Source organism: Nuphar pumila, chromosome 13 (assembly GCF_984573655.1).
Source record: "Nuphar pumila chromosome 13, dmNupPumi1.hap1.1, whole genome shotgun sequence".
NCBI classification, from domain to species: Eukaryota; Viridiplantae; Streptophyta; class Magnoliopsida; order Nymphaeales; family Nymphaeaceae; genus Nuphar; species Nuphar pumila.
In genome coordinates, this window is record NC_143261.1 from 58,949,690 (window position 1) to 58,975,879 (window position 26,190).

Consider the following 26,190-nt stretch of genomic DNA (forward strand, 5'->3'; position numbering starts at 1 on the left):
TTGAGCAGAACATAGAATTTGTACAGAAAAAAAGGGATGAGATTGCTTTTTCTCCAAATGACCAAGCATCACTTGAATCTTTTCTCCAGGTGTGCTAGTGTTTCTCTTTTTTTTTGTGTTTACTAGCCATCTTCTCTCACCAACTGTTCTAATATCTCTAGGATGAAAAGAGAAAAGGGAGTGCTCCTTTCCATAAGTATCATGCAAGGATTGTTGAGGGATCTCTTTCTAAAAAAGCTGAGAAGAAATCAAGGTAATAGATGGATTTTTGTTAGAAATCTCCAATAATTAATTAATTCTCTGCTTGGCTCACAAAGGCTTCAATATAATCATAAAACGATATATACCTGAAAAAATGCGATATTTTAAAAATACTGCTAAAACCCTCACGATTTTTTGTAAGATTTTGAAATATACAAAAAAATCATGCCGCTTCTTTTGATGGTGTGAACTTTTTTTTTGTCAGCAATCATTCAATGCTGAGCTGAGCTGGCATTGAATGGCGCATGTCAGGCAGCATTGAATGCTGACTACCGATGGCAATGGCTTTTCACTAAATGAAGGGGAGGCACCCTCGTTTTATATAGCAACTGAGAGGGCCTTCCCTCCCCTACACATTTGGTATGGTACTATTCAAGTAACCGATTAGACTCTAAACAACTTATGCATATTTTTTTAAAGGGAAACTGTGTTATCTGTTGCGTATCATTTAAACTTCCTTCACCCCATTGCTGAAACTACCTTATATTATATGGTATTTTGTAAATGCCTTTCACCCCATTGCTCAAAGTAACCTATGTTGTATAGTATTTTTGTAAACGCCCCTTACCTCATTTTCAAAATCTCTCTCTCTCTCTCTCTCTCTCTCTCTCTCTATATATATATATATATATATATATATATATATATATATATATATTTATATATATATAAGGTGCTCCTAGAGCACCTACTCTCACCTAATAGAAGCTTCAAATTTTCAGAATCTGAGTGATTTTTTCTTTGATCAAACCCTATAGATATGATCTACAACTTTGCTTTCTAGTAGGAGGGAGTAGGTGTTCCCGGAGCATTACTCTATATTAATAATGATAGGGTGTTCCCCGATCACCTACTGCCACCTAGTAGAAGCTTCAAATTTTCAAAATCTGAGTGCTTTTTTCGTTGATCAGACCCTATAGATATGATCTACAGTTTTTATTTAGTGGAAAAAAATGTTTGGATCATGTGATTATGTCATACATGTAGTTTTTTTTAAGATCTTCAAAAATCAATGGCTCACAAGGTACCAAAATTTTATGACTAAAAAAGCCTATTTTGAACATGATCCAAAACATGATTACTATCAAATACACTGTTTTAAGTACATCTATAAGATCTGATTGAGAAGATGCAACCTACAAATATGATTTCTAGTAGGTGCTCCGGGAGCACCCTAGGATTGCTCTATATTAGTAATGAATGTATAAATTTTCAACTTATAGAGATTTTCCTGAGGAAAACTCACTTTTTTAACCTGAGAATGAGATTTGTAACTGTGATACCCAGGGTGTGCATCCCTTGCTTTAAGCCCAAGCATCAAGCTCCCTGGAGGGATTTTATGTGCTTGGGAGTGGGCCATACGGCAGAGCATCAATCTCTACCGGGCCCCACCACCTGAACTGGGGTTTCCTCTCAAAGAATATAAAAAAGGCAATTCTGTGCCTGCCAACTAGAATTTTTGCTGAATAAATTCATCTTACTCTGGTGGTTGTCAACTTGGTATTGCAGCATTTTGGAAGAGCCGGCTTCAAATTCTATTGAAGTTACAGAGCTTGTAAGTGGAATGAAAAGGTCAAGCAAAGGGAAAAGAAACTTGAATTTAAATTCTCCGAGTAAGAAGAAGAAACATAGAACATGAGTGTGCATTCCGTATACCTTTTTAACCATCGTGTTTTTCATTATTGTTTAATATTGAATGATAATAACTGGATTAGTTTTATTTAGTTTTAGTCATCTAAATTTTGTACATGCTGACGAAGTTTTTGAGGGATTATATGATGAAATAATTCCACTGGAGATCCGGATAAACGACAATTCATTGAAAGGTTTAGTGCATGCTTGATATTGACTGATCTAATTTATCAAGATATCTGTGCATGAGCAAGTGACTTTTTAAGTGTTGCTGTTTCCAATTAGGAGATTCAATTCATATCAGCAGATTCACATCGATTTTAACATAAGGATATGTACTTCATGCAAGATTGATTGGCCTAGTTGTTTCCTCTCATTTGATCGTTTGACTAGTCACCTCCTCTGTAGATGTTTTTAGGTTTTTTAGTATTGTTTAGACCATTTAATTTCCTTTTTAGGCCGTAGATGCCGTTTGACTCAATTATTGGCTGTTGGGATCGAGTCTATAATAACTGAAGCCTATCTTTTATTCTTGTTATCCATCTCTCTCTCTCTCTCTATCATTTTTTAACCTAGTGTGAGTCCCTTTCATTTTATTAAAGGTGCTATCTTAAGTGATTTGTGCCAGGCAGTTTAGTTGGGCAACACGTTGTAGATTAGACTCCATGAGCAGGCCAAGCTCAGTTGTATCCTCAAAGCCAAATTGTGTAAAGTTCATTGCACCAAATAATTATCATAAGTTGGGCAATTTTCACTTTATAATTCTGTTCAATGTGTTGTATAATTAACACAATTGCTTCCTTGTTTGGGGTTGGTGACGGGGTTTGAACTGCTTTCTACTACCATGTTTTTTTTTGTTTATAATTATTCATTGTGAACTCCTTATATACATAAAAGATATAAGACATTGGAATAATTAATTAAAAAAGATTGTAAATACAAAGAAAGAATTCATAAAACAACTTCTAATAAATACAGATTTTGTAAACCATCTGTACTCTAATATAATGTTATTTGTGCTTTCGCCGGTTGTGGCCAAGTTCATCAAAAATGATTGCACTTGTATTACCCAACATTTTTGTGTTCTGTTTTTTGTTTCTTCTTAAGGTATCTTGTTTTAGGATGCGCTTTAGGTGGTAAGACTGGAATAAGGTTTGGAGGAGTGATGTGAGATATTATCCGTCATTAGAAAAAATGAATAAGTATTATATGCAGCTTGATACGATTTAATAGTGTAGAACTTATCGTAGTAATCTTCTGATAACTTGTCTTCGTACAAAATGCACGTGATTATATGTTTGCACAAAATCTCGCTAACCTGTTACTCTCTACAAGAGCATGTTTGTTTTTTAAGATAAACATTGCAATTGTGAGAGTGATTGTAGGCTTTGTATCGACGATGAAGGCAATGCACTACTTGAACACATAGATTTCGTGCTTCTTTCTTACCATCGTCCAACTTTTTTTTGCTTTAGGCACCACACATGTTATGGGTATTATTCTTTTGGTTTTCAAAAAGTTTCATCATCATGAGATAAAGTTTTTCAATAAGAGGATTTAGTGACTTGTCATGTATTGTGAGAATCCTCGCATTAAATCTCTTTACTATATTAGAGGTTAAGCGCTTGTACATTCTAGTTGAAAAGTATATGTTAGCCTAATGTTTTTCTTTTATGACCTTAGTTGCATACTTGTATGCATCTTCCCTTTGCTCCTGAATCTTTTTAAGAAAATAATTATACTTTTGTCTCGTGAGTGCTTTGGTTGTGCTTTACCAAAGTTGACCTAGTGATATTCCAAATTTATGTTAAAAGTTTTTCGTAGTGTTTTGTGTAAAATTCAACCTGACAATTTAGCCATGTATTGTGAGAATCCTCGCATTAAATCTCTTTACTATATTAGAGGTTAAGCGCTTGTACATTCTAGTTGAAAAGTATATGTTAGCCTAATGTTTTTCTTTTATGACCTTAGTTGCATACTTGTATGCATCTTCCCTTTGCTCCTGAATCTTTTTAAGAAAATAATTATACTTTTGTCTCGTGAGTGCTTTGGTTGTGCTTTACCAAAGTTGACCTAGTGATATTCCAAATTTATGTTAAAAGTTTTTCATAGTGTTTTGTGTAAAATTCAACCTGACAATTTAGCCATGTATGGGAGAACATATTGTGTAGCTTTGTGTGCTTATTTGAGATAGCTGTTAATTGCACTTTAACTTTGGGTATGTCATTGTATTAGTGTCTCAATTGTGCATTCACATGCATAAAAAAACTACACCCATGATTCATTCGACTTGTTATCTATAACAGTAAATGCAACCGAAAATATTTGATCACAAGGATCAATACCATGGGCTGACAACAATATTTATGTATTTTTCTTTTAGGAATGTGTCATCTACCATAAGAAGTGGAGGGCTTTCTTTAAAAAACTGATCAATGCATGCACGAAAAGATACGAACATGTACATAAATCTATGTCGTCTATCAGTTTCAATGCACATTGTCGATCATCGGTTAGTCGTCATCAAATAATGACAATAGGCAAAAAGCATCTTGAAAAACTCTTCGAATAAACCATATAGGATCACCTTAGTCATTTCTCATTAATGTCATGCTTGTTTGTACGTAACCTTCATACTTTCCTTGCGACTAATGTCATTTAAGATTTCTTTTAGAGTTAACTTTGGGTTATCGTGTAAGTGTTCAAGAATAACACTTGAAATCCACTTGAAAGATATTTTTTTCACTACTACGTTGTCCAATGATCCACCACATGTATGCTCACTTTGATACTTCTTCACTTGAAAGAATGATGTTTTCTGCACCTTTGTTCAATGGATCCTCCAAGTGGAATGAACCATAGTCCGCAAGTTATTTCTCATGCATACTACAGTTACTCTGTTATTGCAGTTTTTCATAAATTCTATTTTATAGTTATTTCTTATCACATGATCTTTAAAAAATTATGATAGTGCTAAAGATTATTAAACCTTTTGTCGATAACAACTTCTCGATCTTTTGACTATATTGATAGCCATTGAAATCGTTCTATATCATTAAGTCTTTTGTTACACAGTTGCTCAAACAACTAAATTGACTTAACATCAATGATTGCCAATTGCTCTTTATTGAAATAATATTCATTGAGCAATAATGTAAAGTTTATAAATTTCTCAAAATTTTTAAATAAATAAAAGATTTTTTTTGTGAATTATTTTGGTATTTAACTTTGATTAAATATCATTTTTTAGCAAATTACTTAGCTAATATTGATTGATTAATTAGCAGTTATTTATGGATAATATTTTGGCATTTATTGAAGTTATTTGATATTTAATTGGGCAGTTATGAGGTTTTGTATGAAGTATTTGGATCTCGACCTCAATATAGATCTAAGAGGATCAACCAACTCAAACGCAAGTTTGAACTATTTGAATGAACATATAAGATCCACTCGATCTCAAGTTATTTAGGATTGGATCTCCAAATGATTTCAGTCAACCGAAATAGATTTGGGTAGGGTTTTGATTTATATCGGGGCTTAAATCAGGCATAGAAGAAATTTAGATCCATTTGAGACGCAATTGGATCTTTCTTTAAAGTAGAAAGTGTCTTGGATTTATTTAGAGACCCAAATGAATTCTACTAAGTAAAATAAGATTTGGATATATTTAGATGACCCAAATGGATCTCACTAAGAAAAGGACTTTTGGATCCACTTGGAGACCCAATTCGATCTCATCAAGTAAATAAAATTTTAGATCCATTTGTGACTCAAATGGATCCTATTAAAGTATAATAAATTTGTTTGGATCCACCTAAGACCCAAATGAATCTTATTTAAATAAATAGGATTTAAGTCCACTTATGACCCAAATGAATTTAATTATATATATATATATATATATATATATATATATATATATTAGTAGGTTGGATTTGGATTTAATGAGATCCAAATAGGTCTCACCAAAATCCAAATCCAAGCCCACTTGTTTTCCTACTTAAAACTAAAAAGAAATTCAAAACCAAATTCTAATTTCAAGTTTTTCTTTCCACACTCGCCTTTGAAAATGTTTTTTCCCCCTACTTTTTTTCAAATCAAAATGGTTTTCCCCCTTTCTAATTGGATTTTTTCCTTTTTTTCTTCCTATAAATACTCTACTCATGCCCCCTCTGCCCATTACATTCCCTCTCACCTGTATCATAAACTTCACTCATGCTCCCCTTCACCCTTCACTCTCCCCTCTCTCGTGTAAACCCAGCACCACCACCACCAGTCCACCACCACCACCACCACCACTGCCCATCTCTCTCCTGATTTTCGTCTTGCACCATACCATTGCCACCCGATTCTCTCCTTCCCACCAACTGGGCAGCCACCGATGGCACCCACCAGTGCCACCTTCACTGACTCCTGGTGACTGCTCTCAACCGCTCCTGCTGAACAACCTCCTCTCTTTGTTGAACCACCCTGTTTTGCCTCACATAAAATAACAATTGAATAACATGCTTTTCATCATAGATACTATGCAGCATCTTTGATATGCATTTTATCATTCATCATAAGCATTTACACAGGCTTAAAACTACGTAATAATTTCAGAAACATGCATATTCAAAAAACATGAGCCATATACATATATTTATTCATAAAATCTTGAAATACACTCATATTTAACTATTCATAAAATCCAAAATACATATGTTAGAATATGTTTGTAAAACCTGAACATATACGTGTCTTTTATTGAAAACATGTTCAAAATACTCACATATGGAAAATTTTGATACTTTTTTAACATATGCACATTCTTGTTTATGAAAAACAAATATTACTTAAATATATATTTTCTCAAAAGGCATGCAACACAAACAATTTTTGAATATATATATATATATATATATATATATATATATATATATATATATATATATATATATATAAACTATGTAATTATGAAAACCCCAAGCATTTCAAAAAACCTAAAACTACACATATATGTTAAAGTTATTATAAACCTACCTTGTAATGCATGTGGTCTCACGAGAAATAAAGAAATTTCAAAAAGGCCCTCGAGAATTCTCCTCGATTAGCATGACATTGATCGTATTTTATTGACGATCCAACTATGAGCGAGGACACGTATGCTAACCTCGGTTTCCAGTCCGATGATGGTAGTGAAGAACAAGGTTGTGGCGAAGGTGACGACCACAAGCGGTAGGGTCAAGGTTGGCGAAATGACCTCGCTGAAGGAGGTGATGGCTTTTGGTGACATCGAGGTCAAACTCGTGCTCAACTCAGCTTGGCTAGGTTGAGTGCGGGTCAGCTGGACCGACCCAAGTTCAGTTCCCCAAACGTGAAAGTGGGCACCGACAGGCTCTGTTGAGCTCCGGTTGGTGAATTGAAGAAGAATGGAACTTGTGTTTGGAGATATGTGTTAGTTACAGTATATTGTTGCATTATGGTTGTTTTGTGAATTTCTCATATGTTGGTGAATTCATATACGATAAGATGAAATACTTATTTCTTGGTTTGTGTTGTAATGGTGAATTCATATGTGATTCTATTTATATGCAAAATTATGTGTATGTGCATGCATTATGCATAAGAGCATGATGATGTCTTAATCTACCCCAACATTCTTGAGTGTGACTGATACTGTGTATTGTGTGTGCATGTGTGCACGTGCATGATTGGTTTGTAACATACTATTGGTGTGTCTGCTGTTGCTTTTCAGATATGGATTTTGATATGTTAAACAACTGAAGATATAGCTGTTATGCTAATATAAGATCTGTCTCTCTTTCTCTCCTTTTTTCGCTTGACTTGAACGAAGAGATTAGTAATGTCCCTTACCAAGGGAGCAGGTTTTACAACTCCACCGAATGAAATTGTGCAAAAACATGAAATTAAGGCTGATGCATTTATGCGAACTGCTAAGAATCATGCCAGCCATTAATGTATTATGAAGCTGTAATATAGACTATGTTGGTCGCTTTCATTTGTGGTATTTTTCTGAATGTAGCCATTTCATGAATGATTAAGCATATTTTCCCCTACTTCATTGTGTTGAAGGTCATTTGTAAGGAGTGGAGTGGGAGAACAATGTCTACAGGAAGCACAAGGCTGGTGGTATGCTTATTTATGAAACCTACTCCTTATACATTTACTTATGGGAATATATTTATCCTGTTTTGTATAAAACTTCTCAGGTCTTGGGTGTTCCTTGGGAGGTAGATGATGAAGGTTTAAGGCAACACATGAGCCAATTTGGTGAATTGGTTGATGCAACAATTATTAAAGTAATTGTTCAGGCATTGTTACTGCTTTGTTTGTTTTGAAATAATTAACTTAACATTGTACTTGTGCCTTATTTTAATTGATTTTCTGCTTCTATGGGTTGTGGAACAAAAAGGTCACCATTACCTTCAATTATTTGTCAATTGCTTTTTTGTGGATTCAAGCACATGCTATTGTTTACACCCTAGCTCATAACTTCAAAAAAAAAAAATGATGACTGTGAGCTCCGAGTCGAGCCATGTTCCGAGAAATGCTATCTTGATGGTGCTCATGGCACCCTGACAAAAAAAAAATTAAGTCCATACAATGTGTGTGAACCCCAAGGCGGGTTCGGGATTTTGAGAATCATCTTTGGTGCGATGACTCGCACAGGAAAATAATTGAGAAATTAAATATGAGATTTCTGAGGCTCTGGGTATACCTGAAAGAAGGTATATGTTACCAGACCCCTCGTAGTGCGATAGCTCGCACTTGGTTATAAAGAAAATGTAAAATGAAATATAAAACCTTTGAGACTCTGGGTATACCTGAAAGACGGTATATGTTACCGGATTCTCCAGGCTCTGGGTACACCTGAAAGATGGTGTATGTTACCGGACCCATGATCTACCTTGGAGAGGGTAGGTGGTATGAGCTTCATGGATGTTCGTGTTTTCGTGAGAGTTAGGCATCTCACCGTATGGTCTCAGTTCACTACAATGTCTATGCCTGTGCTTACCCACAGGGTGAGAGTAAAATAAACATTAAATAATTTAAGTTGACTGAAAACTTATTCCTGAAGAATTATGTACTGTTGATATGACTTTCGTAAAACTTGTAGAATCTACAGCTTGTGCTAATGTGGATAAATGTATCTTTAGTTCAATCCTCTTTTGCACTGTATCATGAATTGAAAGCATAATCATTTTCTTAGAATGATATAAATTTCCATGCTAGTTATATCTGCAGTTGTTGCACATATTTGTACACAGGACACTGAGCACCACATATAGATATAATGCTTCTTACGCAGACAGGGGAGTCTGACCCTTCTGCATTAAAATTTTTCAGGTAACGCATAATTGGAGCATCGTGGAGTCGTATTTGGAAGTAGTCAAGAGATCTCAGTTTTTCAGTGTTTCCTATTTGAACTCTGATTAGTAGATTTACATTTCTGTTATCGGTGATGCATAGACTATTTTCTAGATCACGAATTTATAAATCATGATGTTGTTTCTAAACCTGCTTTGATATCAACTATGTAATGACCTCAAATTCACCTCCGAAAATATATGATTTTTTTTAAAGAAAGTGAATGATGCTGTAACTGATCTATGGTCCTGCTTCAACCAAACTAAGCTCTAAGAGGTCAACTTCTACGCAAGCACTAGCATTTATAGCCCATTAGAACTAAGTTCGCAAAAGAGACACCAAGGACAAGATCCCTTTGTCAAGATGAAAACGAAATACAACTTTTTTTTTAATACTAAAAACATCCCACGAATCTAGGGTACATCACAGATTCACATCCCAACACACCAATCGTCCATTTTAAACCATAATTTAAAATGAAATAGTTCAAACCAAAATTAAAAATTAATAACATAAATAGGGTTTTAAATAATTAATAACAAAATTAAAAATTAATAACATGAATCTAGGTTAAATCGCTTCTGCGAATTAAAATGGATATTATGAAAGCAAAATAGGGTTTTAAATATGAATATAACATAAATAGAACCATAGAAACACGATTTCATGTTTGATCGACCTATCCTAAATTCTAAACATGTTGAATAATGTAAAATCTTGTACCCTAATGTGAATAAAAATAAATAAAATACTGCACACATGAATGAAGATCAAAATGCAACAAAGCTCTCTCGAAAACACGAAAGAGATCAAAAATATCTTCCTTAACGCAAATGGTTGTTGTCTAAAGCCAAGGTACAAACCTTGTATCAGATCAAACACCTAAAAACAAAAGAAAAAATGAGTATGATGGGATATCAGATCAAACACCTAAAAAATGAGTTAATCCGAATGACTTTTGTTATCAGGAAAGTCCTTATTTCTCTAACTTGTTTATTGAAATGTTTGAAAATAGTAACAGAGTTTATTGCTTTGCTAGTGCTGACGTTGGTTTTCAAAAATGCTGTTTAACATCTATAAGACTTTAACAACACTTCTCAATTATTAATTGTGATATTTTTAATGACATTTATCTCATACTTCAAATGAGGTTTGCATATAATGTATATTATATATAATATATATTATATATAAAATATACATTATATTCTATGTTGTATATATAGTATTCTATGTTATATAACTTATATTAGTATTATTATATACGGGCTGAGCCAGGCAGGGCACGGGCTGCCCGGCCCGGCCCAATCTACTAGCATTTAGTCGGATTGCTTTTTAAAATCGGATCCAACTCCGAATCCGATTTCGTGAAGGCCTTTGTTTGGAAATTTACAAGAAAACAGAGGCTATATGTGGAATGTCAGAAATGTGAGGCCCATGCCTGGAATAAGGGGTAAAATGTTGGCCTTAAATGGGATTTTCTCAAATAAATACGAAGGAGAGAGAGAGAGTACTCCAACATAAATACGACGACCAATTGAAAAAAACGTCGTTCCCTTGTTTCCTGAGAGAGAGAGAGAGATGCAGATCTTTGTGAAGACCCTGACGGGGAAGACGATCACTTTGGAGGTCGAGGGTAGCGATACCATCGAAAACGTCAAGGCCAAGATTCAGGTGCTTTGGAGGCACAGGAGATCACGCCTCCCTCTCTTTTTTTTCTCTCTCTTCGTGCCCTTTCTTCCTTTTTTTTTTCTTCTTTTCATTTTGTTGGGCGCTTTTGGTTTGTTGGTATTGCTTTTCCGAGGGATTTGTGTCAGGAGCAGGAGGAGAAACCGGTGCTCTGAGTATGAAATTTGGTTTTTCTTTTTCTTCTTTCTCATTTCGGACTATCGTTTTGCTGATTGGTAGTGACATACCCATCTATTGATTCTCTCTCTCTCTTGATGGAAGGGCTCATGTTTTTGGCTCTTAATTTTCGTTTTATTTTTTGTGGTCTTGCTTTTAAAACAGAAAAAGGGTTCACAAATCCATCTTTTAGCTCCCCTTTGAAGGAATGTGTTGGGTTTTTGGATTACAAACTTTGCATGGATTAAGAAGTTGAGGTTTGGGCCTTTGTGTGGTTCGGCTGGTTTTCTGAGTTTCATCTTTTCGGTCTGATTTCTGAGACGGAGATTTGGTTTATGACGAACTAATGAGTTCCTTTCTGTTGTTCTTTTTGTTTTTCAATGGATTCTTTTGGTCCTATTCCCTCTTTTCAATGTTCCTTCCATTGTTTTCTTCTATTGGTTTTGTGGGTGATAGTCTAAATAGAGAATATGGGTGTTATGTTTTCTTCTGGATAAAGAAGGCATTCCCCCTTATCAGCAGAGGCTAATATTTGCAGGGAAGCAGTTGGAAGATGGGAGGACTCTTTCAGATTACAACATCCAGAAGGAGTCCACCCTTCACTTGGTTTTGAGGCTTAGGGGTGGAACGATGATCAAGGTGAAGACACTTACGGGGAAAGAAATAGAGATCGATATCGAGCCAACCGATACCATCGACAGGATCAAGGAGCGTGTGGAAGAGAAGGAAGGCATCCCGCCTGTACAACAGAGGTGTGGTCTCTGTGTTTTTCACTGATTGCCGATGGGTTTATCCGATCACTTAGTTTAGAAAGAATTGTGTTTTCTTGGTTGAGCATTTGCGTGTAAGTTTTTGTTTCTAGTGTCCCTCTGATTTATCGTCTTGTTATTTGGTTTCACATTGTTTAGCTGTTCTGGAATCTGAATTTCTCTTGTCAACCTTTAATTGGTTTGCTTGGTTATTTATATCTTAAATTTCTTCATTTGGTTTTCTATTCAGCTAATTTTCCTAACTGATGTTTCACTTTTTTTCTCCATCATCGGCATTACCGTTACTGTTATATGTTTGCTGCTTCTTCGATTGTCAAGCTGGGTAACTATCCCTAGTTGGGTTCAAACGTTGCACACCTTGGCTACTATAATGCAACTTTTAATAATCTAGCTATCAGTGTAATCAGTTGTTATCTGTGCATTTGATTGTCCCCTTGGATAGCTGTGCCCAGCTCCCCTCTTTTATAACTGGTTCATATGATCTGTTTCTCAGTTCTATCTATTTTTGTGTGCTGGTTGTAGTGATGGCATTTCATCTCATCCTCGCTGTAATATGTATGGTGTCTTTTGTAGGGGACACAATCGAGTTCTGTCCTGCTCGTACAAATACCTATCAGTGTACAGTGTACATGCTTTATTAAAGACGGATAATGTTAACTTTTCATCTAATTTTCTATTCATATTTTCTTTCTATAATTTGTCGTAGATGGCTTATTGGATTAGAAAGTTTTGGTGTTTGGGAAATTTTGACATTGACCTTCTTTCACTTTTATTTCTTGACATGTGCACATATTTTTGCAAAATAGGGTGAGATGTTGAGTTGCATGTTGTGTGTGTGTGTGTGTGCTCGCTTGTGCACATGTGTGTGGGTGTGTACATGTGTGTGTGTTGCGGGCATGTGTATGCATGGTTGACAAACCAAGAATCTGAGTCAAATCTCAGTTGACCTGCAACTCATGACTTGGCAAGTCAACTCAGCTGACTCGGGAGTTTTTTCTTAATATATTTAAAAGTACAATTTTTCATGAAATAAAACTATATATTTAAAATATTCAAAAAGTTATGAAAATGTAAAAAGAAGAAATATGATTAACATGAGAAATTAGAAGTCACATATCATGTCATTTTTAGTGGTTGTTTTGATAACCAAGTATATCTATGAGTACCAAATCAAGTACAAGTATGTCAATTAGATGCATGTGGAAAAAGTGTAGAATGCTGTAAAATAAAAAGGTATTGGATTTAGAAATTTAATCACATGGGACATGGAGATATTCAATTAATTGCATCTACTGTTAGATTGCAGCGCATAGGGAGAAATCTGCCCATGTCAAAAATCACAACTTTTCGGTTGTAAAAGGACTTTTTCACCCTTTACACGTGAATTTCCTTTGATATGTGAACTTCCCTCTCAAATATCCAAATATGTGAATTTTCTCTTACACATTTGCGAATGTCCTTATGCTTTCACATTTGTGAATGTTCTGACCTTCACATGTGAATGTCCAAATGTCTTCCTGCTTGTGCTCTTATGTGATTTATAGTAAAAAGAGTTTGTTGAAAAAAACTGACACTCCAAAAGCACGATGGGCATTTGGCAACACTTCAAAAGTATCACTAAAGCCTTTAGCAAAGCTTTTGCCTTTAGTGCCGCTTCAAAAGTACATATTTGGGAGAAAATCGTAAAATAAAAGAACGCCGTTTGCATATTTTGGGATAAAATTTGCATATTTGGGAGGACATTTGCATAAAATTTGCTATCTCCCTGGTTATAATTTTGAACAGGGTGCCTAAGAGTGAAATTGGTCTGAACTTTTTAATCTCAATCTCCTAGGTTATTTAGGAAAGAGGACCAAGAGGGATTCACCCCCATCTCCTTGGCAAACATGAGTTTCTATAAAGATCGTTAAACACTGCCATAAAGTCTCTCTGGCATGCTGGCCAAGCCACCTTAAAAAATTCAACAAGGAATCCGTCCACCTACGGGGCCTTGTTGTTGAGGAGTTTTCATTTTGTTTGCTTGACTTCATCTACCAATAAACCCCTGTTCACGAAGTCTTGCACCCTCGAATCAAAACAACCCATGGGGGTCTCACTTATGTCAAGAGAGTCCTCACCCATATTGGAGGTAAAAAAAAGTCACTAACGTATTTTGTTGCCTCCCTTTAGATTTCATCATTCTCATAAAGATGCCCTCCAATTGACAAGGCCAAGTGAAGTTATTTCTTCTAGAGGAAGCGAAAGAACTTAGTGTTTTTATCGCCACAACACATCTAATGTACTTTGGATCTTTGCTTCCATTTAATCTCCTGCCTTGCTCTTCATTCTGATATATCATCGATCAATAGCTTTTTCCTGTCATTTAATCCCTCCACCTCATGTGCATCACCCCGCCATGCTGCCATCACCCTCTGCATTAAACACAGTTCCTCTATCTGCTTGAATCTCACAACCCCTTCTCCTTTGGATCACTAAATTAATCGAGTTCTTATGTGGTTTATTTTTTTGTGAATATAAGAACAGCCTAAGCGGCTACCTGCGGGTGGGCTCACCATCCTTCTATGCTTTCAACCAGCTTTGGGTCCCTCAACTACCATAGTTCAAACTTGAACCTTCGATTGCTAATCCATCTTACCTCCCATTCGAGCATTATTGACGTGTGATCCGAAATGGATATAGGCGCCGCCCCATGGTGGCTCGTCCATCACGGAGTCGCTCCCACCACCCCTACTCACAATGAACCTTTCAAATTTCTGCATGCAAGGGTCTCTTCTCCTGACTGACTAGGTATAAATGTTACACCAACCTTGTGAAAATGGATTTCAGAAAAGAGATCTCAAGCCTAGAGGCACGTTCTTAAGATCGCTATCTTTAGAACTTCAATCGCCCCACTCCGGGAAGACCAAAGATGCGAAAAGGGGTTTGATGCGACTGAGTTCCCAGGATACAACTAGGCTTGAACCTCTAGAGAGTCACTGCTTCGCAAGGACAGATGATCTCTACCACACTTGTACTCTGCAAGCCAAATCGAGAAGAAGGAAGAAGAAGATTTTTTTTTTTTTTGAGACTCATAAAATTCTTGTATATTCAAAAGACGAAATAGAAGATATTTATAGACTTTTAGAGAGGCCAAAATGTTTTGCGATAAATGAGATTAATGGCCATAAATCTGACGGTTTGAAAATAGGATGAAAAAGACCTGAACGATCACCCACCTTTGACTGTCAATCAAAGTTCTCCAAAACCACCCAACAGTCACAATGCAACATTAACTCGATATGCATGCAACTTAAAGCTTTTCAAACGGCCAGATAACTCAAACCGAAAAACAAAACGGATATTTTCACCTCATAAGCACCTCGCACCGCTGCGAGCGTGCAAAGTGCAAAGTGCCACATTGCGCCTCAAGCGCCCTTGCGCACGCGCGTGTGCGCGAACGGCGCGTCCGTTGCTGCACGATGCGCAGCAACGTCCGCAATCCACCTAAAGAATCAAGGCTTACCAAAGTAAAGAATAGATAACAAGCTCTCTATTTAAACCTCTTGAAAAACTTTTCTCTCTTAGATATGGGACTAAACTTTTTCAAAACTCTTTTGGTAGTAATCATTAATATTTTAAAACTTTCCTAACAATCCCCCACTTGTTTTAAAATATATTTGGCTTGCATAGAAACTTATGCATTAGTGAGAGTGTCTGCATGACTTGAACCCCCACTATTTGAAAGAAAACCTAAATTAACCAAGGTGCTAAGTGGACTTACCTTGAACTTAGCTCCTTATATTGTTAACGGAGTTTTCAATCATACATAGGTTTCCAAAAGTACGATTGTGTGGATTTCATGTTGGCACATTTAGAGCCTTGTGCTTTCCTGGATTCATGAGTGCTCTAGAGAATTGCCAATTCTCATAAGAAACGGCTCACATTTCTACACTCATATAGGTGAGTTTGTCTAGGTGTACTGTAACACACACCTTAGCCTTAAGGCCTACAAACTCATTAAGAGCTATTAGCTCAACCCTCATATTAGTTACAGCTCATGAGCACACATCAATAATGGGCTTACATAAATATGCTCAATATCTGTCATTCACCAATTTGTTTCCCATTGAACCTATGCATGTGGGATCTCTAGCGCTCTAGGTTGGGTATCCTTAGGTGATGACTTAATTGGCTTAATTCCCATTCCCCTCGAAGTTTTATTGATGACATCTCTCGAAAGGCCTTTCGTAAATGGGTCTGCCAAGTTTTGACATGACTTCACATATTTCAATGAAATAATATTGTCATCAATCATTTGTTTTATAAAACTGTGTCTTAGACTAATATGTCTAGACTTCCCATTGTATTTCATATTACCTGCTTTACATATAGCTGATTGGCTATCACAGAACATTGAAATAGCAGGTATAGGCTTCTCACCTAGTGGAATATCCACTAGCATATTTTTAAGTCATTCAGCTTCTCTACAAGCAGATGCCAAAGCAATAAACTCAGATTCTATTGTAGAATGAGTTATACAGGTCTGTTTCTTAGACCCCCATGCAACTGCTCCTCCTCCAAGGGTAAAAACCCAACCACTCGTAGACTTGGAATCTTCAAAGTCAGTATTCCAACTTGCATCATTATACCCTTCAATAATAGTAGCCTTATGCAGTTCATTGCATACATAAGGCTACCTACAACACTGGCATATTTGAATTGTTTAACACTAGCACCATCATTAGGAGTCAATTTCATATTTGGATCATATGGGGTGCATGTTGGTGAACTATTAAGATATCCATACTTTGTAAGAATTTTCTCAATATAATGTGATTGACATAATACAATGTCATTTTTATTTCTTATAATTTTGCTTCCTAAAATAACATCTGCAACACCCAAGTCTTTCATACAAAACAAGGAAGATAAAAATCTTTTTGTTTGATTTATGCATTCACTATTGTTACCCAAAATAAGCATATCATCAACATATAAACAAATAATAATAATTGAGCTACTATCTACTTTACTGTAGACACATTTATCCGCATCATGAATTTTAAAACCATTATGCACCAGAGAACTATCAAATTTTTCATGCCATTGCTTAGGGGCTTGCTTTAATCCATATAAGGATTTCTCAAGTTTGCAAACTTTGCGCTCTTGCCCTAGCACTACAAAACCTTCAGGTTGCTCCATATATATCTCTTCATTTAATTCTCCATTCAAAAAGGCCGTTTTCACTTCCATTTGATGAATTTGAAGCTTATATATGGCAGCCATGGCAATCAAAATTCTAATAGTAGATATTCTGGTTACAGGAGCAAAAGTATCAAAATAATCAATACCTTCTTTTTGTTTAAAACCTTTTGCAACCAAACATGCTTTAAATTTATCGATTGTACCATCAGCTTTTAATTTCTTTTTGAAAATCCATTTGCAGCCAATAGTTTTGCAACCAACAGGTAAATCCACTAATTTTCATACATTATTAGACATAATTGATTCTATTTCATCATTAATAGCTTCTCTCCAAAAGGCAGCATCTTGAGAAGACATAGCCTCTTGAAAAGACACAGGATCATTCTCAATTAGAAATGTATAAAAGTCAGAACCAAAATTAGTTGGTTTTCTAATGTGTTTACTGAGTCTAACTTCAGTTTCTGGTTCATCAACACAATCATTAGAATATTCAATCATGTCATTTACAGGAAGTTCATCTACTATAATCCGGCTGCCATCAAGAAGAGAATCAGATGCATTTTTATGTTCTATGAAAGATGCATCTCTAGATTCTACAATAACATCATTAACAATGTCCAAAAATCTATATGCTTTACTATGTTTAGCATACCCAACAAATGCACATTTAAATGCTTTAGGTCCAACCTTCTTCCTTTTATTTTCTGGAATTTTAACATATGCTAAACAACCCCAAACACGAAAATAACTAAGATTAGGTTTCTTACCAAAACACAATTCATAAGGTGATTTATCAGATTTGGAATAAGGAACTCGATTAAGAATATAACAAGCAGAAAGTATAGCCTCTCCCCATAAGTTGGAATGCAAACCCGTATTAAGCAGCATAGCATTCATCATTTCTACAAGTGTTCTGTTTTTCCTTTCTGCTACTCCATTTTGTTCAGGAGTTTTAGGAGCTGCCGTTTGATGGATAATACCATTATCTTCACAGAATTTATCAAATTCTCCACCTAAGTATTCACCTCCTCTATCTGTTCTTAAATGTACAATATTTGTTTTAAATCTATTTTGTACTTTAGCTAGATAAAGAAGAAATTTGAAAAATGCTTCAGATTTATGTTTCAACAAATAAACATAACAAAATTTTGAGTAATCATCTATAAAGGTAATAAAGTACCTATTGCCACCACGACTCAAAACATTATCCATCGTACACACATCAGAATGCACTAATTCAAGCAATTTATAATTATTTTCTATACTAGGAAACGGGAGTCTAGTTAGCTTAGTTTGAATGCATGTCTCACACTTATGTTTATGTTCTATTCTCACATGACACGGAAGAAGACCAAAGTTATTCATATTATGAATGCAACGAGAATTTATATGTCCTAATCGTGAATGCCAAAGAAAATAGGAGTCAACCATATAAACAGAAGTAGTAGCTTCATTTATGCTCATCTTGAACATACCACCAGTGGCAAACCCTTTTTCTACAAAGATTTTTCCTTTGGTCACAGTTACAATCCCAGACTCAATAACAATCTTAAAACCATTTCGTGACAGGAGATCTGCAGAGATTAAATTTTTTCGAACTTCTGGAGCATAGTGGACATTCTCAAGTGTTAGGACTTTCCCGGAGGTGAACTTAATTTCCACACTCCCTTTTCCCAGCACTTTAGTTGAGGAAGAGTTTTCCATAAAGAGATTGCATCCTTCCCCCACTACTTTATACGACTTGAACAAGTTCCTGTCGTTTGCCACATGAACAGTGCTTCCAGTATCCCGGTACCAGTCTTTATTTGCAGCCACCATAAAGGTTTCAGAGATTACAGTAACAAGCCTCTCCTCTGACTCATTTGGCTTAGGACCAGTCCTCTTCCGTTCTATGCATTCTCTAGCAAAATGGCCAAACTTGCCACAAACATAACAACTAATTTTTTTTTTATCAGTTGGCTTTTTCCTTTCACAAAATTCTTTTTGATTTTCTGGGTTTTCATGATTTTGCCACCCTTGTTACTAACAAAATTCACTTTAGGATAACCTTCTTTAGGACTCAAATTCTTTTTGTCACGAAGACGAGTCTCTTCCTCAATTCGGATGTCCTTAAGAAGGCCATCTAAAGTAATTTTCTCATTTTTATGTTTTAGGTGATTCTTATATTTTTTCCAGGAATCCGGCAGCTTCCCAATGATGACAGCAACTTGGAAGTCATCATCAAGATACATACCTTCTCCTTTGATCTTATAGGCTAGTATTTGCATCTCATGAATTTGAGCAAGTATAGGCTTATCATCAACAATAGAAAAATTAACATACTGATCTACGATAAACCTTTTGTTACCAGCATCTTCTGCATTGTACTTGATCTCGGAGAGCATTCCACAACTCTCCAGCCGACTCCAATGGTGAATACAAGTCAAAGAGAGAATCGGCTAAAGTGTTCAGGATATGCCCTTTGCATCGGTAGTTGTCAGTAAACCACTTCTCTCACTCTTTCTTCTGTTCTTCTGTCTCAACTTCTCCAACAGCGACGGTGGGACAGGGCTTTTTGAGAACATAGTCAATATGCAACTCGGATAGCAAGAAATAGACCTTTGATTGCCACCGCTTGAAGTTTGACCCATCAAATCGATCAAGTTTTTCGAGGTCACGGCTAAGCAGATTGATGGAGTTGGATGTCGAACCAGAGGCCATAATGAAGTTCTAAAATTGTTACACCAACCTTGTGAAAATGGATTTCAGAAAAGAGATCTCAAGCCTAGAGGCACGTTCTTAAGATCGCTATCTTTAGAACTTCAATCGCCCCACTCCGGGAAGACCGAAGATGCGAAAAGGGGTTTGATGCGACTGAGTTCCCAGGATACAACTAGGCTTGAACCTCCAGAGAGTCACTGCTTCGCAAGGACAGATGATCTCTACCACACTTGTACTCTGCAAGCCAAATCGAGAAGAAGGAAGAAGAAGATTTTTTTTTTTTTGAGAGTCGTAAAATTCTTGTATATTCAAAAGACGAAATAGAAGATATTATAGACTTTTAGAGAGGCCAAAACGTTTTGCGATAAATGAGATTAATGGCCATAAATCTGACGGTTTGAAAATAGGACGAAAAAGACCTGAACGGTCACCCACCTTTGACTGTCAATCAAAGGCCTCCAAAACCGCCCAACAGTCACAATGCAACATTAACTCGATATGCATGCAACTTAAAGCTTTTCAAATGGCCAGATAACTCAAACCGAAAAACAAAACGGATATTTTCACCTCATAAGCACCTCGCACCCCTGCGAGCGTGCAAAGTGCAAAGTGCCACATTGCGCCTCAAGCGCCCTTGCGCACGCGCGTGTGGCGAACGGTGCGTCCGTTGCTGCACGATGCGCAGCAACTTCCGCAATCCACCTAAAGAATCAAGGCTTACCAAAGTAAAGAATAGATAACAAGCTCTCTATTTAAACCTCTTGAAAAACTTTTCTCTCTTAGATATGGGACTAAACTTTTTCAAAACTCTTTTGGTAGTAATCATTAATATTTTAAAACTTTCCTAACAATAAAGTCACCCGAGATCTGTAAATCCACCATATCCAACTCAACAAAATCAACAAACTGCCGCATACTGCTAGTATATCTTTGTTCTCGGTTGGATTCATAGGTACGTAGAAAATTAATTTTTTTAGTTATGCACCAATTTGCCAAAACACTTTTACCCTAACAAGTTAAGCTCATCCTGAAAAGCTCTTTTTAAAGCAAATATAGTTGGAGCATATACTAATGTGAGCATTAAAAAAATGCTTGAAGTTAGCTGTTCAAAATACACCATGATCGAAAATAGGCCTTTGTCCATAACCATACCACTAATACCTTCCCTTCAAACCACCAAAATATCCCCTGATATGCCAATCGAGGAAATAAAATCAAAAGAACAACCTCACCAAATTTGTGCAAGGAAACTGACTTCAAACATTTCCATCTTTGTTTCCGAAATATAAACAATGTCCACCTACTACCATGAGTAATGCAATAACGGCCCCCAAACCATATCTACCTTCCATTTTAAAAAAGAATGCCTCCCGTTCCCACACCCTCATGATTTCCCCCCTTCTATTTAAAAAAAATACTTCTTCCATTCTCCAATTGTTTTGCACCTGGCCTTTAATGCATGAGCACAGCGAATGAGGAATCACCTCCCCCTGCCACTGCTGGAGGGGAACCAACTCGACGATCGGTGAGCTTTCTTGGCCAGACGAACTGGCACCAACAATGGCTTCCTTTCGATGCCAAACCAACCACTGATTCTTGAGGCGGGGCTGCCATTGTTCAGCGATGGCCTTGACAGCCTTGCAGACCCGCTGGTCCGTACTGCCCCCATGACAACAATCTTGCTGGGGGCTGATGAAGTTGTGGATCCAGAATCAGATCCAAGTCCAACAAAAAAGAAGAAAAAGTGATGAGATTGAGATCCAGGATTCAATTGGATCCGTAGTTAGTATTTAAGATTTGAATTTCTGTTTTGGGTTTGCTTTCAAATCTTATCCAAAATTCATGGTAGAGTTGGGGTTTTAGTTTTTTATAAATACTTGTTATGAGAGAGGGATTAAGGGGAGTTAGAATGATTAAAAATGGCTATTTTCTTGAGTTTTATGTAATTTTTAGTTTTCTTTGCTTTTTTCAATTTCAGTGCATATAAATAGTGTAACCTAGTTTTATGGTAAAATCAAGCACTCTTGATTTACATCAGTTGGTATCTTGTGACAATGTCATGAGGTGTTCAAGAAAAGAAAATGACAGAAATCATGGTTGAAGCAAAGGATAAAGTAACAGATTGGCCGACGAAACTAATATCCTTGAAAGCAACTATGGTGGAGATCAGCAAAAGTCTTGCCATGCTGGGATGAAAAATTCAATCAAATTAGGAGAAAAACACTATGTTTGAGGCGTTCATGCGATGATTATACGTGATTCGTGGGAAGACACCCATGAAACAAAGGTTTTGACCCTTGGTAACATCCCACTAATGAGCAGCGAAAACGCTCGAGAGACTGCTAAATCTTCTTCTTTGGTACAAAACGATGACAGAGGAGGGCCTCATCCCTCTCCTTCTTTTCTGGCTCCTCCCTTCACGGCGACTCCACACCCTCCCTTTTTGGCCACCTTTATCACCGCTTGGAGGACCAGCCCCGACACACTCAGCTCTTCCTTGTCGGTGGATGAGAACTGACAAGTACCCGTCGCCCTGGCTGATGGGCTCGACGGTGGGTTGCAACTCACCGTTCGACCCTCCATGGACTCAGCAGCCATCGTGCTGGGGCACCCCATTGTCAAATTGCCATTGTTCGGTGGGTTGCCGCCGGATAGGGTAGGCTGACAGGGGGCAACCACCGACAGACGGCCCTGGGCCACCGCCCCCCAAGCAGCACCCGACTGCTCATAGGAACCCCTCACACGGGTTCCTGATGTGAATAGGGTTTCGTGGGAGGGTACCCAGTTCATCCTAGGAACCGGTTCTCATAACCGGGTCACGGCAATAACGGATTTCAACACCCAGGACTTGGTTTCGGGTATTTGGGCCTCAGATCATAGCCAGTTTTCATCGGGTTTGACCCCAGACGCCCTACTTTCGGGTAGTGTAAGTCCAGTCCAAGGTATTATACCTCCAGATTAGACCCAAAACCTTGATTTTAGTCTAAATAATTAGATGCAAGCCAAAACTAGACCTAATTGGTCTCGGATGGAGCTCTAGTTCCAATTTAGACCAGCAGACCCAATATAATTTTGGATATGGATCAGGTCTTAACTAGGCCTTTTACCCTCAAAGCTCAATCCAATATCTGACATATACCAATCCAATTCGACGATCCAATATCCTCTTTCGATTGTGATCCGGTTCCAAGCCCGATATCATTGCCACCCAAACTTAAATCCGACCCATGAACCAAACCTCACCCAAACCCAAAATCAACCTCTTGAACACCAAACCTACCCACAACCACACATGTATCCTAATTATCCCCCACCTAGGCCTACACAATTAGGGATGGCAGTGGAACGGGGAAAAATGGGATTCGACTGAACCTGCCCCGTTTGGACTGGAGATGGACATAAAACGAGGAATGAACCGGGGATGAAGGTGAAAATCAAAACTTGTATAGAGATGAAGGCTGGATGGACTTACTCTTGCCCCTGCCCCATCACCGATCCCCATTAATGAAATTATTAATATATCTTTATATATTATAAAATCTTCATATATATACATATGTTCCTAATCTTAAACATTTCCTCTCCTTATTTTCTTCTTAATGCTCTTAAAATAGGCATAAAGTTATTTTGAGACGGGGATGGGGACAACATCAGGAATGGGTCTAAACCAGTGTTGTGAGAGGCGTATGCCTTAGGTACTGAGGCGTACGCCTCAGAGGCGAGGCGCACGCTCAAGGTACTGAGGCGTTGCTGTGATGCGCTTAAAGCTAATATAAAAAAAAAAACTGACTGAGCATTAAACAAAGGTCGTTCTGATGCAGTCGAATACGCATTAAATTCAATCGGCATTATCATTTAACAATGTACGCTTGGAAATAAATTTGGGAGAAAAGTTATCACAAATTCAGTCATTCTTATGTTGTGAGAGGCGTACGCCTCAGTACCTGAGGCGTACGCCTCAGAGGAGAAGCGCAGGCTCAACGCCTCGCTTCGCCTCATCGCATTTAACAACCTTGGTCTAAATACTTCCACTCCTTATTTTCTTCTTAATCCTCTTAAAAGTATATGCGAAAGTCGTACTGGATTTGTAGATATACATAAGAAATATTTACTTAAAGAAAGTTCACACATTTTTTGTGACATTCTCGCATATGATTTGCAATGTACTATATTTACAAAAGGACAAAAATATTATTAAAAAAACTGGGAAAAAGATTTTGGATGTGAGGGGATTTAAGCAAATTAGGGGACATTTTGAAAAATGTGCCATTTTTACAAGGACAATACAATTATTTTATGAAGAATATGTATCCTTCTCTTTGTATATATATATATATATATATAGGTAGGTGCTTTTTTTTCCAGTTGATTTACAAGGAATCCCCCACCTAGATCATGGTTGCTTTTTCTGTTTGTTGTCAATAGCATCCAATTAGCCTCATTTTATATACATTTGAAAACTGTCTTAAGCTCCTCTTTGAAAGGAGACAAACTAAAACTTTTATAACATTTATTCTTTTGCTTCTGTTGTCTGTGGCTTCTTGTTCATTTTTGTCGTGTAGCAGTTGTATTCTTGTGTTTTCTCTGTGCTATTGTGTAACTTGGGTATATTAATTTATTACCTTCTGTTTATATTTTCAAAATAAAATCTGCCATTAAATGGTAAATGGCATATATTGATAATCTGTGTTCTCCCACACTTTTATTGAAAAAATCTTGGCAAAATGAATAATTTTTTAAAAATTTATAAACTGAAGTTAAAAATATGTAAAAAAATTACTCAAATGCCAAAAGCAATAAATATGTCTCATCCATTGTTTTAAAAATGAAAAAGAAATGAAAGATGGGAGAGTCCAGAGGCCAAAATAAATACTTTCTTGCTTAGGATTAAGTTACATTCAGTATTTATTGCCATTAATTAGTTAGGAGAAAAAGATTGAGAGAGATGTGAATGATAAAATAGGATTATCAGCCAAAGTTTTTAAAAATCATTTATGAAACATAAATTATGATATTTTAATTTTAAATTTTCACAACATTTTGAAAAATATCGTGATATTTTAAATGTTAGAACTGATGAAAAGATATCATAATATTTTTTTAAAATATCATGATATTTGTGACTGTGTTTATACCTTCTTCCATTGCCTTAGTTTTCTTTTACTGCAAAATTCAATTTTATGTTTTTATGAAAAATAGCTGCATTACTTGAGTTTTATCCTTACATACTTGTAATCACCATTGATAGCTGCTAACTTTTGTTTAGTTGCAAACTATGTTGTCAAAAGTGATACGTGGTTACCTAGTCAACTGGTACTGCCTACCCTACTTGTGTTCGCCTAATCCTCCCAGAGCCAATCCCTAGTTAGACAGCACAGAGTAGGATGACATTGTTTTTTATTTTTGAGGTCTTAAATTAATCCTATGCACTTAATTCCTATATGCTGTTTTTTGTGCTTATTTTCTTTATTACTTGAGAAAAATGATTGCTTGGGCCTTGTTAGGGACTGTTGCAATCGGATTGATGTCAACATATATTCTTGTTAAAACCCACACACATACATGTGCACACATGCATACACAAAAATTTGCGAGTCTCTATTACAGCTCAATGTTTCCAGAAGAGATGTTCTTGTAAGAGTAAATATTTAGTGCTATGCTGCTATTATGCATTTTAGAGCATACTAGGATCAACATAGAGAATCTAGTACAAGACTAATGTGTGTTGCCAATTTGCCCTTATCTTCCCTTTTTAAAAATTTTCACAAGGTCTATTATGTTCAATGATAAAATGATTCTGGGGGTGTGCTTCTTAGGAGCCTTAGGAGGTCATTGTTAACATAATTCCTGCTTGCATGAGTAATTCAAACCATTTTCTTCTTCCTAGGTGTTGATTAAATGACATAATCGATGCCGATATTCTTTTTAGAATAATTTCTAGTGTATTAATTGAAATTTTGTGTTGATTCTAGTGGAGTGGGTATTATTCTTGATCTTAAAGATACCGATGCTCGACTTTGGAGAGCATCACATAATTTCACTTTCGCCCACTGATTAATTGTCAAGCATTTCACAATTTACTAAGTTCTTTCCTCATTCATGTATGTTATTCAGGAGCTTCATTGTTTCCATTGGTTAATTGTTAAATGCAATTGAGTTTTCCAAATAGTCTGAGTCATATATTGCAAGTTTATATGACATGATTATTCAGGAGGTAGTGATGCTTTTTCAGTTTCCAAAAAGTAGTGAAATTTTTTTACTGAGATTCTAGCTAAATTATGGGCGTAATATCTTTCAATGTATTATGGAATTATCTGTGCGCATACATTTGTTCCATTTTGTATAGTTGTCTTAAGGTGAGGCAATTAATTAACGATTTAACTTGAAATGCAAGTGTTTATGTTCATATATAGTTATGCTCATC

General features: G+C 36.4%; 1 long non-coding RNA gene across 1 annotated transcript; it reads left to right on the forward strand.

Annotated features, from left to right (window-relative positions):
- The first annotated feature begins 10,843 nt into the window (after nucleotides 1-10,843).
- LOC149818489 (uncharacterized) lies at nucleotides 10,844-12,124 on the forward strand. The gene is made up of 2 exons (XR_016427408.1): nucleotides 10,844-10,941; nucleotides 11,651-12,124. It is a non-coding gene; the product is annotated as an uncharacterized LOC149818489 (long non-coding RNA).
- The last annotated feature ends 14,066 nt before the right edge of the window (nucleotides 12,125-26,190 follow it).